Source organism: Vigna umbellata, chromosome 1 (assembly GCF_029865625.1).
Source record: "Vigna umbellata cultivar VRB3 chromosome 1, Vumbellata_1.0, whole genome shotgun sequence".
Taxonomy (NCBI): domain Eukaryota; kingdom Viridiplantae; phylum Streptophyta; class Magnoliopsida; order Fabales; family Fabaceae; genus Vigna; species Vigna umbellata.
This window is the reverse complement of record NC_142165.1, coordinates 42,981,012-42,998,476: the sequence shown is the minus strand read 5'-3', so window position 1 is coordinate 42,998,476 and position 17,465 is coordinate 42,981,012. Positions and strand designations below refer to the sequence as shown.

The 17,465-nt window shown below is 28.6% G+C and overlaps 2 non-coding genes across 2 annotated transcripts; both read right to left on the bottom strand.

Moving 5' to 3' along the window:
• Positions 1–13,392: 13,392 nt before the first annotated feature.
• On the bottom strand, positions 13,393–13,508 carry LOC124839916 (U5 spliceosomal RNA). Its single transcript, XR_007028973.1, has one exon. It is a non-coding gene; the product is annotated as a U5 spliceosomal RNA (small nuclear RNA).
• Positions 13,509–16,257: 2,749 nt separating this feature from the next.
• Positions 16,258–16,373, bottom strand: LOC124839915 (U5 spliceosomal RNA). Its single transcript, XR_007028972.2, has one exon. It is a non-coding gene; the product is annotated as a U5 spliceosomal RNA (small nuclear RNA).
• Positions 16,374–17,465: the final 1,092 nt, after the last annotated feature.

The following is a 17,465-nucleotide window of genomic DNA, read 5'->3' as shown; positions in this document are numbered from 1 at the left end:
TTTTTTTTAAATACAAATGTAAAAAGAATACATATAACATTCATATTAACAAATCATAACACGGGTAATTATTCATCTTTATACATTTATGGATATAAGACTCTCACGAGCCATGCAATTGTGGTAGCTTATACTGTTTTATAGAACCATTGCTAATGAGTTTTGTCCAACGACCAAATAGCTCGTTCAATGATGTTAGAATGTTAGAAACTGATTTTACTCTTCTTAAAAAAAATTGGTGTATAAAAATTGTTTCAAATGAACTTTTCAATCTATCAAAGACTAACAAAATAACAAGTAAAGTCGTCTTCCAAACAACTTGAGTTGAAAGAAAATTCATTAAAAGAATATAGATGTTACAATATTACAAGATCACTTATGTAATCCTAACCTCTAATCAAACAAGAACAATTCTTTATGGTGAGGTTATATACAATCATCCTAAAAACTTTGTCTACACAACAAATCTAAATCAGTAATCAAATTTACAAGAAAAGTAAGAAACGAAAATACCTCAATGCAAATTTTACATCTGAATCCTTTTCTCCTTAACCACATCCAACCATGCTTGAATGCTTGTTGTCTTGATTTTAACATATTTAATAATTTGTTAAATTCATCAAGAACATTGAAACATCATCAAAAACACTTTTAAACATATTTGAGGCATTATGAAAAATACTTTATTACTCAAATTTGCTCCCGTTATCAACAAACCGGAATACCACTTAAATTTATAGATTTATATTCGTTGAAAAGTCACCAAACGAGTATACTCTCGCCCAACGATTGTCAAGTTAGTGAATTCTTTGACTTTGGTCTCGCTTAGTGACTACTAAGTCAGTAGCTCTCTGACTTTGACTTCCTCCAACGAACATATGTCTGATGAGTTTGCATAATTATGCAGAATAAAATTCTACAAATTTATGTCATTCTAGCCTTTTAAAATAAGTCTAACACTAACCACAAATACCAAAACAACCCACCATCATATTTTACAGTATTCAACTACTCAATTCAACTTAAATACAATCTCAACCATATAGCACATCAATATTTCAATATACAATCACTAGAGACGATTCAAAATTTCTAACTCAACTCAAGAAGTCATACTTCACCAATTAACTTAATTTCATAAACCAACTATCATACAATCCTATAATAAATTATTATAAGTTTTTGATTAGTTAAAATCAATATAATTACCTCTTCTTACTTTATGACCAAACAACCCTAGAAATTCTAAAACCCAGTAAAACTGTTATTTTTTGCAAGAAAAAATAAAAAACAATTACATGAAGAAAGCAAAACCAAATTATTTTCACTCCACCCACTTGTTTGGTCATATTTAGCCATTATTTTATGGAATTGCTAAGTTTAAGGTTTGAGTATCCTAAGTCAAGTCTCCCTTCCCATGCCTTGTCTTCCCCGCTCATACCAAAAGCTATAACAGATATATAACTGATAAAGACTAAAGACTATATCCACACTTTAACATAAACTCAAGACTATAAACTACACACTTCACAAGTCACATCTTTCAAAAAAATTAAATTTCTAATTTACAGATGTCAGACTATTTCAACAATCACAATTTCACAAATTATTCAACTTATATAGTCTAAAACCTTATTAAATAATATAAAAAATTTCACTCTAAAAGCATATCCTCTCGACAAAACAGAAATAAAGCTTACTTCTAGAAAATGAAACAAAACGTTTCACACTAACAGCAGAATCACTACTAAACATTAAAACAAAAATTTCACAGTAAAAGCAGGATCCTTTTAATAAAAGAGATCCTTTCAAAAATTGGTGTATTTCACAAATGTGTCATATTTTTAGTAAAAGAGAAAGAACAGTTTGTTTTGTTTTTTTTGTTTATGACTACGAGCAGATCTTGTTCACTTGAATGAATTTGGAGGAGAATAATTGAAGGGATTTGAGAGGATTTGAAGATAAAATTTTTTGTTGTTTATTTGAGTGAATTTGGAGGTAAGTGAGAATGAATTTGAAAGTATAGTTTGTGAGAATTAGTATAGGATTTGATTGACCTGATAGATTAAAAAAATTTACTTCCAAATCTCCTCTTATTTATCTCTAAATTCACTCAAATAAACAATAAAAAAGTTTATTTTCATATCCTCTCAGATCCCCTTAATTATTCTCCTCTAAATTCATTCAAACCAACAACCCCTACTCTAGTCATCTTAGCAACACACGTTTACTTGAACTTTTTCGTAGAATACAGTGATCAGTGTATTCGAATGAGTCAGTCAATAATACTAATTATCGCTTCTGATTCAAAGAATGGATTCTGAAAAAGAAGGTTCACAGTACTTTCATATACCTTACACCTCACAGAAATGTCTTCACTTTTTAACTTCAAAGGTGGAAAAATACACAGATCCATGTATGACTAAGTTTGAAGACAGTAAAATATGGCAGCCTACGGATTCAACAAAATCGTTTTCTTAAATCCCGACAAATCCAATTTCTGTGACCACTCAAAGAGCTCCAGAGATTTTCTGGCATACTTAAGACGCCTCTAGAATTTCAACTTTCAAGCAAGGGGTTAGATGTTCACAAAATTGTAAGGTGCAGTTCAATTCAGGGAATCCAAAGCAGGATCATATCTCACGTGTTGGAGGGAACTGACAATAAACAATGGTCTTCTCATATTTTGTTTTTTTTTAACCCGTGTGCTAGCATTTAGACAAATCTGAAACGGGCATTTTTTCATTAATGTGAATTTTGTTCTTCTTTTTAACTCGTGTGCTGGCATTTAGGCAAATCTGAAACGGGCTTTTGTTCATTAGTGTGAATTTGTCTTTTTTTTCTTAACTCGTTTGCTGACATTTATAGGCAAATCTGAAACGGGCTTTTGTTCATTTGTGTGAATTTTGTTTTTTTTTTAACTCGTGTGCTGGCATTTAGGCAAATCTGAAACGGGCTTTTTTTCATTAGTATGAATTTTTCTCAGACAGAACCACGCGCTTTCCGTTCACCACATCAGTTTAGGCATTAGTTCAAAATTATTGCGTCAATTTATTTTCTGCCTATTCAAATTATGTTGTTCTTTATTTTTATGAGGTTACAAATAATGGATAAACTATATATTTTTGGGAAACTCGCTCTTTTTCTATGTAGAATAAAAAAAAAGTGACTACTTAAATTCATTACTCTAACAAATTTTTGACATATTTTATATTTAAATTTAAAAAATAATGGATAATATCTTTTAAATTCAGTTAATTTTTTTTATGTATTAAACATGTTTTTTCATTAATTAGAAGCATGAATATTTTTAAATGTGAAAACAATTCACATACTAATATTAAATACATTTAATATGTAAAAAAAAGTTTAACATAATTTTTTTAAAAAATATATTCATTTATTTTTTAAGTCTAAATATCAAAATATATCAAAAAATAAAGATAAAATATGTAAATAATTCAAATATATTTTATACGTCAAAGTTTTTTAATATAATTAGTCAAAACATAATCAAAGTTTAGAAATTAATATATTAAATTTTCGAATGAATGAATTTTATTTTTACATTAAAATTAAAAAACTAAAAACATATTTAATTTATTAATTAACTATTATATACATAATAAAAAAACAATATTCAACAATTAGAAATGAAATAAAATTATTTGTAATTTAAAATAGGTTGGTCCCTATTTTTGTCAACTTTGTTTAGGCTCATTTTTGTTCGAGTGTTCAATGTAGTCTCTTATATCGTAATTTATGTTGAATCTGATCCTTTTGACTAAATGTTTAAATCATTAACGGCTAAATGTCCACAGCATCAATTAGTGAATTACATCAATAGGCTTCTTTTCTCTTTCCAAAAGAAAAGAAAAAAAGAAACCCTAGTGAGTGATTTTTGATAGGAAGAGAAAGAGAAGAGGCCTTGGCCCTAGACCAACAAATCCACATCACTTCTAAAAATAAAAAATTAGCATCACTATGTCTTTAAGTGTCCTTAATAATTGTCATGTAATTCACTGATGAGTGTTATGGACATTTACTCGTTAATGGTTTAAACGTCATCGGTTAAAAGAACTAAATTGAACATAAATTACGATATGAAAGACTACATTGAAAATTCGAAAAAAAATGAATCCTATATCGAACAATGTTGACGAAAATAGGGATCAACAATTATATTAAGCCTTTTAAATATGTAACCATAACTAAAGTTATTTCATAATTCTAATTGAATTGAATTATCAACATTTAATTTTAAAAAGATTTTTTTTGCTCATAGTGTCCGAATCTTGACTAGTGATGGAAGAAAGAAAACGCACAAAATAAATTGGAAAATTTGCATAGTTGATTTTATTTGTTCGATTTTGTCCTCAAACTCAAACTCAAACTCGACGAAGTTTATTGTTGTCATTTGAAATTAGGTAATATCTAATTAAATTTATTTTAAAGGAAGGAGAAAGAGATTGAATTTACAATATCTTTTTTTTTCACGGATTTTTTGCGAATAAATTAATAAAATGAATATAATTAAGGAGATTACCCTATTTATACAAATTTTATTAATGAGAATTATTTGATATATTAATATTAATAATTTTAATTATAATTAATAGTAATTAATTAATAATCCTCAATATAATTATTATAAGCTTTATCTACAAGTACTAAAATTATATTTATGTTCCATTTATAGAAAGTAAATTCTATAATTAATTTCTCCTAATCTCCTAAACATCCTCTCATACAAATTGTTTCCCCAAACATACGATTGAAATTACAAATATATAAATTTGATCCAAATAATATAAAGTTTGGCCGTTAAGTATTATTTTTTTACTACTTTATAACAAAAAATCCATCTTCTATATTAGTATATAGTTTTGGCAATTTAAATCTAAATTTTTGTTCGTCCTTCTATTAAAAATATTTTCCGTATTTGTTGAATATATTAATTTTGATACTAATATGATTCAAGATATATTATTTATAACATCTCATCACTTTTAATAGTATTCAAGTACTAATAAAAATGTCACACATTTAATATAAAAAATAAATATTAAACAAATAGATAAAACAGCATTACAGTTACAATACATGTATATATTATCCAATTAAAAGGTAATATTAACCGATTCAAAAGCATAATAAAGTTTTTTAAAAACTTATATAAACTGAAAACAAAGAGTCTACTCTAAGCTTTATAATATCACTTTCTTCTTGTAGTGGATTTAATAGGACATCCTTATTTGTCACACAATTAAGATGATTATTGTAAATGAGAAAGATAAACAGAAAAACAAGCATACATGAAAGGGTAAACTAATCTGAAAAAAAATAAAAATAACATTCATATTAACAAATATTAAGACATGCAATCATTCATACTAGACTTGACCATCCGTATACATGTATTGATGATGCAATTGTGATTGCTTATACTACTTTGTAAAGTCATTGTTAATGAGTTTCATCCTATCACACACAAAGTTAATCCGTTATTACCTTTGGCCAAGGTAAAACCCTTAGACTAAGACCTCATCCTTATCTGGTCACACTATTAAGGTGATCATTGCAAAAAAGAAATACAAAATAGACAAACAAGCATACATGAAAGGGTAAGCTAATATTTAAAAAAAATACAAATAACATTCATATTAACAAATTATAAGACATGCAATCATTCATACTAAACTTGATCATCCATATACATGTATTGATATCAAAATTTGGCGAGTTATACAATTGTGGTGACCTATACTACTTTATAAAGTTATCGCTAATGAGTTTTATCTTACCACACACAAGGTTAGTCCATTAACGTCTTTGACCAAGGTAAAACGCTTAGACTAAGACCTTATGCTCCTCTCACCACATACCATACTCTTCTATACTTGAGATTGGATGGTTATCAGAGTGTCAAGATAATTTTCAATAGGGATCCATATATCAATATGCACTACTTTAACCACCACCAATCCTCCTTGGATTAGTACCAACTATTCACATATCATATTATAAATCACCTGTTTTAACATTCCAAAATATCACACACATTAAACATATCATAAGAGATATATGCAAATTTAGTTAAAATTATGATATTTTCGCTTAGCCATAAGATTTCTTCGTTCAACAAGTAATGCTTGACAACACACTCGCTCAGCCACCAAATCTACTTGCTCAAGGAGTCGTACTTGACAACATACTCGTTCAACCACCATATTTGCTCGTTCTGCGAATAGTGCGTGACAGCACACTCTTCCAGTGAATTGGTTTAGAAACTGATTTTACCCTTCTTGAAAATTTTGGTGTTTAAAAATTGTTTTAAATGAACTTTTCAATCTATAAAAGATTTTAAAAAAATAACAAGCAAAGATAAAAGAACAAGATACGCAAGATTTTATATTAGTTCAACTCTTAAAGAGTTTACATCTAGTCGTCTTCCAAACAACTTGAATTGGAAGGGAATTCACTAAAAGAATATAGAGATTACAATATTACAAGATCACCTATGTAATATTAACTCTAATCAAATAAGAATAATTCTTTATGGCGATGCTAAATACAAACACCCTAAAAACCTTGCCTACACAACATTTCTAAGTCATTAATCAAATTTACAGCAAAACTAAGATACGAAAATACCTTAATGCAGATTTTACATCTGAATCCCTTACTCTTTAGCCACATCCAATCATGCTTGAATGCTTGTAGTCTTGATTTTAACAAATTGATGTTCTTTGTCCTCCCAGAATGCTTGGTTGTTGTTTTTTGCTCTCAAATTAATGTTATGAATATGTATATGTTTCTAGGAAATGAAACCATACCTATTTATATGCAAAAACACATTTATGGTAATTTTAATCGACGTAATCAATTAAAACAGAGAGCTAGCTTTTCCTAAAATGCATTTTAACAGATTTAGTAATAAGTTAATAACCTTGTTCTTTTATACATGCACTTTAACATATTTACTAATTCGTTAAATTCATCAGGTACATTGAAACATCATAAAAAACAATTTTAAACATATTTGGGGCATCTTGAAAATAGTTTACTACTTAAATTTGCTCCCGTTATCAACAAGCGAGAATATCACTGAAACTTATAGATTTAGATTCTCTGAAAAGTCACCAAACGAGTATACTCTTGTCCAACAATTGTCAAATCAGTGAACTCTTTGACTTTGGTCTCACCTAGTGACTACTAAGTCAGGAGCTCTCTGACTTTGACTTTGCCCAATGAGTATATGTCACCCAATGAGCTTGCATAATTTTATAGAATAGAATTATGTAGATTTATGTCATTCCAACCTTTTAAAATAAGTCTAACACTAACCACAAATGCCAAAACAATCCACCATCATATTATACACAATTCAACGACTCAATTCTCTTCAAATACAATCTCAACCATATTGCACATCAACATACAATCGCTATAGACGATTCAAAACTTATAGTTCAAATCAACATGTCATTCACTAATTAACTCAATTTCATTAACCAATTATCATAAAAGTCTACAATTAGTAATTATAAGTTTTCTATAAGTTAAAATCAATATAATTAGTTCTCCTTACCTAATTGATGACCAAACAGTTCTAAAAATCCTAAAACACCTCCAAATACACAAGAAACTCTATATGTTTATATGAACAACATTAGTACAATCAAAACACAACGTTAAAGCCACTAATCAACATAAACACAAAGCATATCCTTATATTAAGCTTAAGCTTGTTTTGTCATTATTTTCTAGAATTGTCAAGTTTATGGTTTTAAATTTTGAAATGCTAGGTATGTTTTAACTATTTTTTTCAGGTAAACCAACTGCCTTAAGACAAGTTTCACTGCAATCAAAGTACTTAATTTGTCACTCCATAGTAAATCTACACAGTAGAAGACAAGCCAATAAAACCCACCATCTTTTCTCACCCCTCCCAATTACCATGCATACCATCCACATATACATATGTATAAATACAAATTGTTTTTATAACATATGCATTGGATTTTTCTCTCATAGGGCCACATGTCAGAGGAGATGCAATTCAGTGAATCCAAGGGCTGGATCATATCCTCACTCACGTGTTGGAGGAAAAAAAGAATAAACAACGGTGTTCTCATATTTTGTTTTTCTTTAACTCGTGTGCGTCATTTAGGCAAATCCGAAATTGGCTTTTTTTCATTTGTGTGAATTTTTCTCAGACAAAACCACGCGCTTTCCGTTCACCACATCGCACTAAATCAAAATTAATGCGTCAATTTATTTTCAGCGTATTCAAATAATGTTGTTATTTATTTTTATGAGGTTACAAATAATGGATAAAGTATATATTTTTGGCAAACTCGCTCTTTTTATGTGTAGAAAAAAAAGTGACTACTTAAATTCATTACTATATCAAATTTTGACACATTTTAATGTTTAAATTTAAAAGATAATAGATAAAATCTTTTAAATTCAGTTAACTTTTTATAAATAAATATGTATTTTTATTAATATTGAAGTATAAATGTGTTAAAACATATAAAAAACTTACATATTAACATAAATAACATTTAAAATATATAAAAAGTTTAATATCATTTTTAAAAAAATTATATTCATTTATTGTTTTAAGTATAAAATCAAAATATATCAAAGAATAAAAATAAAATATGTAAACAACTCAAATATATTTTACATGTCAAAATTTTTAATGCAATTGATAAAAATATTGTCAAAGTTTAGAATAAAAAGTTAATTAATTAAGTGTTATACACATAATTAAAATAAAAACAATTCTCAACATAGAAATGAATTAAATTGAAACTTTTTTAGTATAATTGATGTTTTTTTTCGGCTTTGTCCGGTTCAAACTCAGTTGACGAATTTTATTGTTGTCATTTGAAATTATGTAATATCTCATTAACTTTATTTTAAAGGAAGGAGAAAGAACATGAGTGTTACAAAGGAAGAAGAGTATCACAAAATCTTTTTTTTTCTTTTCTGCGAATAAATTAATAAAATGAATAATGACACTAAAATAATTAAGGAGGTGATCCTAATTATTTGATATATTACTCGCTCAACCACCATATATGTTCGTTTAACCACTAATATTTGATAACACACTCGCTCAATCACCCCATATGCTAGTTCAACGAGTAGTGTTTAACAACACACTTACCCAACAACCAAATAGCTCCCTCATGAGAATACCATTGTAACTTACAGATTTAAATTCTCTTAAAAGTCATCCAATAAATATATTTTTGTCCAATGATTATCAAGTCAGTGAACTCTTTGATTTTGGTCTCGTCTAACGAGATTTTTCTCGCCCAACGACTACTAGGTCAGTAGCTCGTTGACTTTGACTTCACCAGTGAATATATGTTCACCCAGCGAGTCTGCATTTCAGATTTATGTCAATTTTCAACCCTGTAAAATAAGTCTAACACTACCCATAGATGCCAAAACAACCAAGGATCAAATTATATTTAATCACCTCAAATGTAATCTCAACCATATAACATATCAACATTTCAACGTCTAATCGCTAAAGACATTCAAAACTACTAATTAAACTCAACAGGATATAATTCATCAGACAACTCAATTTCACAAATCAACCATCACACAAGCCTACAATAAGTAATTATAAGTTAAAATCAATGTAATTATCTTTTCTTACATAATTATTAATGACCAAACAACACTAAAAATTCAGCTCTAAACGTATAAGAAACCTTATATGCTCTTATTAACAACAGAAACACTGTCGAAGCACACAATTAAAACCAATCATCAATAGAAAGTTTTATAGAAGGTTAAAATCAAAATTATTTCCATGTAAAATGAAATTTTATGCTTTGGTAAATTAAAGACCAACCACATACGTATCAATCTAGCCTTGTATAATATTTTAAATTTCCTTAGCTAAAGTTGTAGAGATAGAGTAAAATAGTTTAACCACAATGGACACATTTAAGAAAAATATTCTTAGGAGTAGTGTAGTATATTTGTGCTTTAGTATTTTGTTTGTTGATGTTTACGAGTAGAAGAACTTGCTTTTTCTTTTTACAATCTTATTTTGCTTGTGATTTATGAAGTTAGGCCTTAAAAGATGGGTGCAGATATTGACAATAGATGATGTTTATGGTCACACAATAAAACCGATAAAACCCACTGCAACTGTTAGTTCATAAAAAAAAAGACAAATTATCATCACTTAGCCCACTTGTTTGGTCATACATATTATGCAGGTTTTAAATTTTGAAATGCTATGTTTTAACTATTTTTCAGGTAACAAAAAGAGATCCTTTAAAAAATTGGTGTGTCACAAATGTGTGATATTCTTTACTAATAAAAGAGAAAGAATAGTTTGTTTTGTTTATGACAACGAGTATCACTTAGTCGTACTCTCATTCATCTTAGCAACACACGTTTACTTGAACTTTTTCGTAGAATACAGTGATCAGTGTATTCGAATGAGTCAGTCATTAATACTAATTATCGATTCTGATTCCAAGAATGGATTCTGAAAAAGAAGGTTCAGAGTACTTTCATATACCTTAAACTCACAGAAATGTCTTCACTTTTTAACTTCAAAGGTGGAAAAATACACAGATCCATGTATGACTAAGTTTGAATTCAGTAAAATATGACAGCCTACGGCTTCAACAAAAAGTTTTTCTTAAAACCCGACAAATCCTATTTCTGTGACCACTCAAAGAGCTCCAGAGATTTTCTGTCATACTTAAGACGCCCCTAGTATTTCAACTTTCAAGCAAGGAGTTAGATTTTCACAAAATTGTATGGTTCAGATATACAAATGATGTTTTTTCTTTTCTTTTCCAAATCTATGTCCTACTTATAAAACTCATTCACCTTCCTCTATATCTCATTTTAAAATGGACTATAGCGAAAATAGTTACTTGCAACTAATCCGCAGTCACATGTTTTCTACTCCACTGACCAAACACGTTCATTTGTATCAACATGATTGGTGTCATTTTAAATCAAACAGTTTCAATAATTGTACAAGTTGATATGGAATTCGTCTATGGTTTAGTTTGACTAATTAATAAGCCACATAGAGATACTTAAGTTGGTTGAGTTTGATGGGTTTCAAATGTAGGAAAGCGGATAAATAATTGAAAGAGAGATAAACTCAGTTTTCAAATTCTTTCGGGTACTATCTGATACCAAACTGAGGAAACTATTACTTTGTAACTGGCCAGTGGTAGTAGCACATTGTTTATGAATCTGAATCTGATTGGTCAAATAAAAAAACTTTGTCTGGATAAGTAGAACAACAAAAACCAGTGCATTATAGGTATATAGGTATATAGGGTGAGTTGGTTTCTGGTTTAATGGTTTTCAAAGCTAGTTAACATTACATTAGTTTTCTCCTTACATGCTTTATAGCATATACAGCTTGGAATGTTATATCTCAGAAAGTTTGGCAAAGAATAACTCTATATGAAATTATAAGTATTTTTTGAATGGCATATCATATCATTCATTATTTTACCTTCTGCTCTTTTGGCTTATTATACTGTTGTGTGGTTGACTTCGTGTGGTGTTACCTCTTCCTTAATCTAACAATTTAGTTAGAACTTAAGTTTCTTTTCCTCTTTTCTGATTCCATTATGTCACCTATATCATACAGCAATTTTCTTTATATTTTCATCGTCATCTGACAAATAAATTCTGATTGTACAACTGGGTACTGACAGAACAGTAACTGAAACATGCCCATTGATGTATAATTTTCTAGATACCAAGGGAGATTTGAAAATATAACAAATGATATCACTCACATAAACGAAGAGAAACTGAGAAAAATTAGCAGATAAATTGATTCTCTGGCAAGAAAAATTATCTTTATCACGTGTTTATGATATAAAGTACTTACATATCTGAATATATACACAAGTTGGTGCTTTAGTCCCAGCCAGCTGCTATTAAGAAATGCAAACAAAATTAAAGGAATAAAGAAAAAAAAATAATGACCAAATCTCATATACCAGAAACCAGCACCAAGGTTTAAAACCCAGCCTCAACTCCACTTGCATATGTTAATTAAAAAAACAAAACTATTGCATCTCCATTCTATTAAGTAAACAAAAAATCTAGAAAAAACTTATTCATTGAATTTAAATTGGAAAATTTTAAACCAAAACCTTTGACAACTAATATAACATTCTAATATTTATCAATTGCAAAGTTATGTCTGGTTAAATGTTATCATCCTTAGTATTTTTATCAATGAACACTCTTAAAGTAAAATTTGCTGTTTAAATGCAAAGAATATTGAAACTCAATCTCTTATTAATAGTGTTATCTGTTAAATCAACAATGTAGCCAACAAAAGAGGAATTATTGTTGGCTCTAAGTGCTGACTAATTTAGTTGACAAGTAATTATATATCTGATACTTTTTTATTATAACATAAATTAAACTCATGTCAAGTAGAGATGGATAAGTTTATTGTACCATAAATTCTGTAGTAGAGTTTTATATTCTAATAAGATAATTTGAGATCTATATAAACTCTGGAACCTCGTGCTCCTCCGCATCCTCATTTTTGAAACACAACTAGCTGAGTATCAAATCATCCATTTACTTGAGTTCCTTTAACATGAAGAAGAACCCTCCACAGCATGTTCCAGTTTCAGAAGTTCCCAACAGGAACAGGTTCAAAAACACAAAATCATCTCTGAAAAGAGGACAGATTAAATCCAAGATAGTGGTTAGTGTTTTTCATTTCATTGCTTCCATAATTTGTTCAGTCTCATCAGCTGGAGGTCTGCATTAAAAGCTTAGCTTGAAGCAGGGCTGAAGGATGTACAAGGATTTCGCTGTATGCATTAAGAAGTAGCTACTTTGTTTTTCATTTTTCTCTTTCTAACTAATATTATATATTACTATTTGTGATGGAAGAGTTTCCTATTTTAGGTTCAAAAGGGTATATGATTTTATATACTTTTGCATGCATATATCTAAAACCCTGAAGGGTGTGTTATTAGTTGTCTGGTATGTAAATTATCTAAAAAATACTCAATCAAATTGGAAAAGAAATATAGGTTTGGTTTTTCAATTTTAACCTATCACCCCATATATTTTGCAATACCATAATTTAAATAACAATGTGTATAATATTTGTAACACAATGCAGTTTAAAAGAAATTATACTTTTAAGAATTTAAGCAATAATTACTTCAAATAGCACTGGTTGTCTGCAGCAATACTGTTCACTTCATAGAATTGCCCTTTACACGGTTATTATCACTAAATCATATAGACTTCAAAATAAATTAAAATCCATAATAAAATGATATAAAAGGTATAGATTAAAACTATTACTTGCATACAAATTTTAATCTACATTTGCAGAGTTCTAAATTAATAAGACTCTTTCAAAAATTATTTAAACCGCGTTAAGTGTCAGAAACACGGTATTCTTTAGTAAAAGGCGAAAGAATAGTTCGCTCTGTTTCTAACACACGGCTTCATGGTTGCATAAATGTCAAACATTGATCTTTATAGCATCAGTAATTTATTAGCTCTTAACAAACCGGGTGATGTGGGCTTTGATCAGAACTTAGACACCTCCGCATACAGCTGAACTAAGCAAGCAACTATCACTTACCCTAATAACATCTCCAGCAAAGTAATTTACCAATTTTATCTTATTTATTTCTTCTATTCTATACATCCTGAACTCTACATGGTAACTTCAAGAAAATAACCAATTTTTGTTGTGTCTAAAATCAACTTGCAGATATAACTAACTGGGATAAGGTATTATACAAAATTGAATATATGTAACAAACAAGATATGAATGTAGATAGAACATTGTGGATTTGATGAAATTAAATGCATGGGATGTTATCCAGATTAAACAACTCCAAGAAAACATTATTCATTCAGTTTCGTGCTTCGTGAACTAAGATAATTTTTATCTTTCTTGAGTGGTTTGTTTCAAACAAATAAGAATAATATGAAAGTTGTTCCTACTATTCAATAGTCTTTTGCTTAAAAATTAAAAAATTAAAATGACAGTTTAAATATTTTTTTCTCTTTTCATCAAATACTTGAATTGTGTTGCTTAACACATTTTGGACCAGTTAATTTTCAGTATTTAAATAGTATGTTTGATTATTTTTAGTATTTATAAAAACATCATTGTTTAAGTGAATATATATTTTTATACTTTCGAAAATGAGAATATAATATAAGTTAAATTATCATGTATACTATATGACCATACGGATATATAGAGTAGTCGGTCAGATAAGACAATGAGAAAGAACGACCAGTCTGAATAGGTTGGGGTCAACAATATTAGGCACAGTTCAATTAAAATTGTTAGTAAACATTGTTTATTAGCTTATCGCACAGTCATGGAGATAGGAAACCGAGAGACCAGACGACCCCATCAGTAAGAACCCTTAAATATTGTTTCTAATCAAAATTACCGATAAGAGTTACTTAGTGAGAAATGGGTCGCGACTGGGTCGTGATTAGGATTCCATTAATCACTAACTCATCTCAAAACCTATAAATAGAGGTCAAAGATAAGAAAGTAATTGATTGCATTTATTGTGAGTTTAAGAATCTACTGTGACTCCCAATTGGATTGATCACTGACTTGAACATCATAATTCCTTTTACACGTATACCTAGACAGTTTAGAGCGTGGATAAGAAAATTTTTTAACTAAATGGATGCAGGATAACCCAAGCTAACCTAGAGAAAAGTGTGAAAGAACGTTTTAGAAATATCTTTGAACCTATATCTGAAACACCATGCATTACTAACTAATGAATTTAGCTAACTATGACCTACAACAAAAAATTAACAAACTTTTATTTCTTCAAACTGATATGTGTATGTGCATCATTATTGTCATCATTTGCAGGGGAAATGAGAATTCTGGTTAGGCGTGTCGATAAGGCAATTTATCCAATATCTCTAGGCTTCTATACTTTATATACCCGTTTTTATTGCTTGGGTTGTGTTGCTTAACACATTTGAATAAGGTAATTACAAAGGTAATTTTCAATATTTAAGTAGTATGTCTGATTGTTTTAATATTTATAAAAGTATCCTTGTAATTAGCTGAATACATATTTTTATGGTATTAGATATGAGAATATAATGTAAGTTAAATTACCATGCATTACTATTACTAATGAATTTAGTTAACTATGACCTACAACAAAAAAATTAACAAACTTTTATTTCTTTAAACCAATACGTGTTTATGTTTAATTGATGTCATGACTTTAAGGGAAAATGAGAATTCAAGTCAAGCGAGTTGACAAGGCAACTTATCCAATATCTATGGGCTTCTATATTTTATATACCCGTTTTTGTTGTTGTGGTTGGAAGCATTAGGAGGAAAAACAATCAAATTTCGTTATTTGTAGGTAGGAAAATTGGGATTTGTTTTTTACGAAACTTAAATTTGAAAAGTAAAGTACAAAAATAAGCAAATTTGAAAACTATTACAAGAGAATATAGTGACAACATGGTATCTAATATCTTTGGGCTTCTATATTTTATATACTCTTTATTGTTGTTGTGGCTGCAAGCATTAACATATAAACAACCAAGTTTGGTTCTTTGTAAGTAAGAAAATTGGGTTTTATTTTTTTTTTTACGAAATTTGACAAATTTGAAAAGTACGAAAATAGGTATTAAAAATTATTATTAGACAAATCGTGCAGGGAGTGACACATGGTACGAAGAAATCGTGAAATCTCAATACGATTTTCGTATGTCAAAAATTAAAATCCGGAGTCAATAGAAGTCATGTAAGGATAAAATGACTTTCAATAGAAAAGTTACCAAAGAACTGCATATATTCAATTGAAATTAAAAATTATAGTGTGAAAATACAACTTTTTTTAAAATTGTAGTGAGAAGATAAATAATTTTCAGAGTGTCTCTTAAAAAAATATGATTCATGATGCTATAACTATAATTTGTAATGAGAATAGCTATATCACTGATAGATTACTTGTTATATAGGATGAGAGTTGTGTAATACACTATATTATTTGTTCAGTCTCATCAGCTGGAGGTCTGCATTAAAAAATAGCTACTTAAAAAGATAGATTAAAAATGTTGACAATTCCTAAAAGACCCAAAGAGATCTGTTCAATTTAAATAAATAGTACTTAATGAAACAGCTGCATAAGAAATAATAACTCACATGATAGTGGTTTAAAAAATTTAATGTACATTTACAGAGTCCTAAACTAATAAGACTCTTCCAAAAATTATGTATACCGCATCAAATGTCAGAAACACGGTATTCTTTAGTAAAAGGCGAAAGAGTAGTTCGCTTTGTTTCTAACACACGGCTCCATGGTTGCATAAGTGGCAAACATTGATCTTTATAGCATAAGTAATTTATTAGCTCTTAGCAAACTGGGTGATGTGGGCTTTGATAAGAACTTGGACACCTCCGCAGACAGCTGAACTAAGCAAGCAACTATCACTTAACCTAATAACATCTGCAAAGTAATGTACACATTTTATCTTATTTACTTCTTCTATTCTATACATCCTGAATTCTACATGGTAACTTCAAGAAAATAACTAATTTTTCTTGTGTATAAAATCAACTTCCATGTATATAACTAACTGGGATAAGGTATTGTACAAAATTGAATAGATGTAACAAACAAGATATGAATGTAGATACAACATTGTGGATTTGATGAAATTAAATCCATGGGATGCTATCCATATTAAACAACCCCAACACAACATTATTCATTCAACTTGGTGCTTAATGAACTGAGATAAGATTTATCTTTTTTGGGTGGTTTGTTTCAAAAGATATGAATAAGATGAAAGTTGTTAACTTAATAATTTTACATTATTTAGGAATCGAAATCGAAGTGTAGTTTAAATATTTTTTTCTCTTTTAATCTTTCAAGGTGTCTTCTAAAGTCATAATCCGAATAAGACTCAAAAACAAACAATACATGAGATATATGATCTGAATTAGGACTGAACAAAAATAACTTATATGTACTGTATTATAGTTAACTATACTATATTATACTTAAAAAAACTGATCCACTTTTACTAAAAGTTCAGTATACTATTTTATGGTTTAGTTTTTAAAAACTGAACTTATACCAGTTTCGGTTTAGTTAACTGTGAGAATTGTATCTACTCTTATCTCTTTTATAGTTCCCGTTCAATTGCTCTGTCTTTAAAAAAACGTTATTTAATAATAAAATATTAATAAAAGAAACCGTTCAAATAAAAAACTAATAATGAATTTTTTAAGACAAAATTTTTTTATCACAAATTTTTATATTTTTTCATCAATAAACATATATTACTTTTTAAATAATATTATTTTAAGTAATAAAAGTAAAATATATTTTTTTAAATTTAATTTTATTAAATGACTAAGTAATATAAATCATAAAAAAAAGAC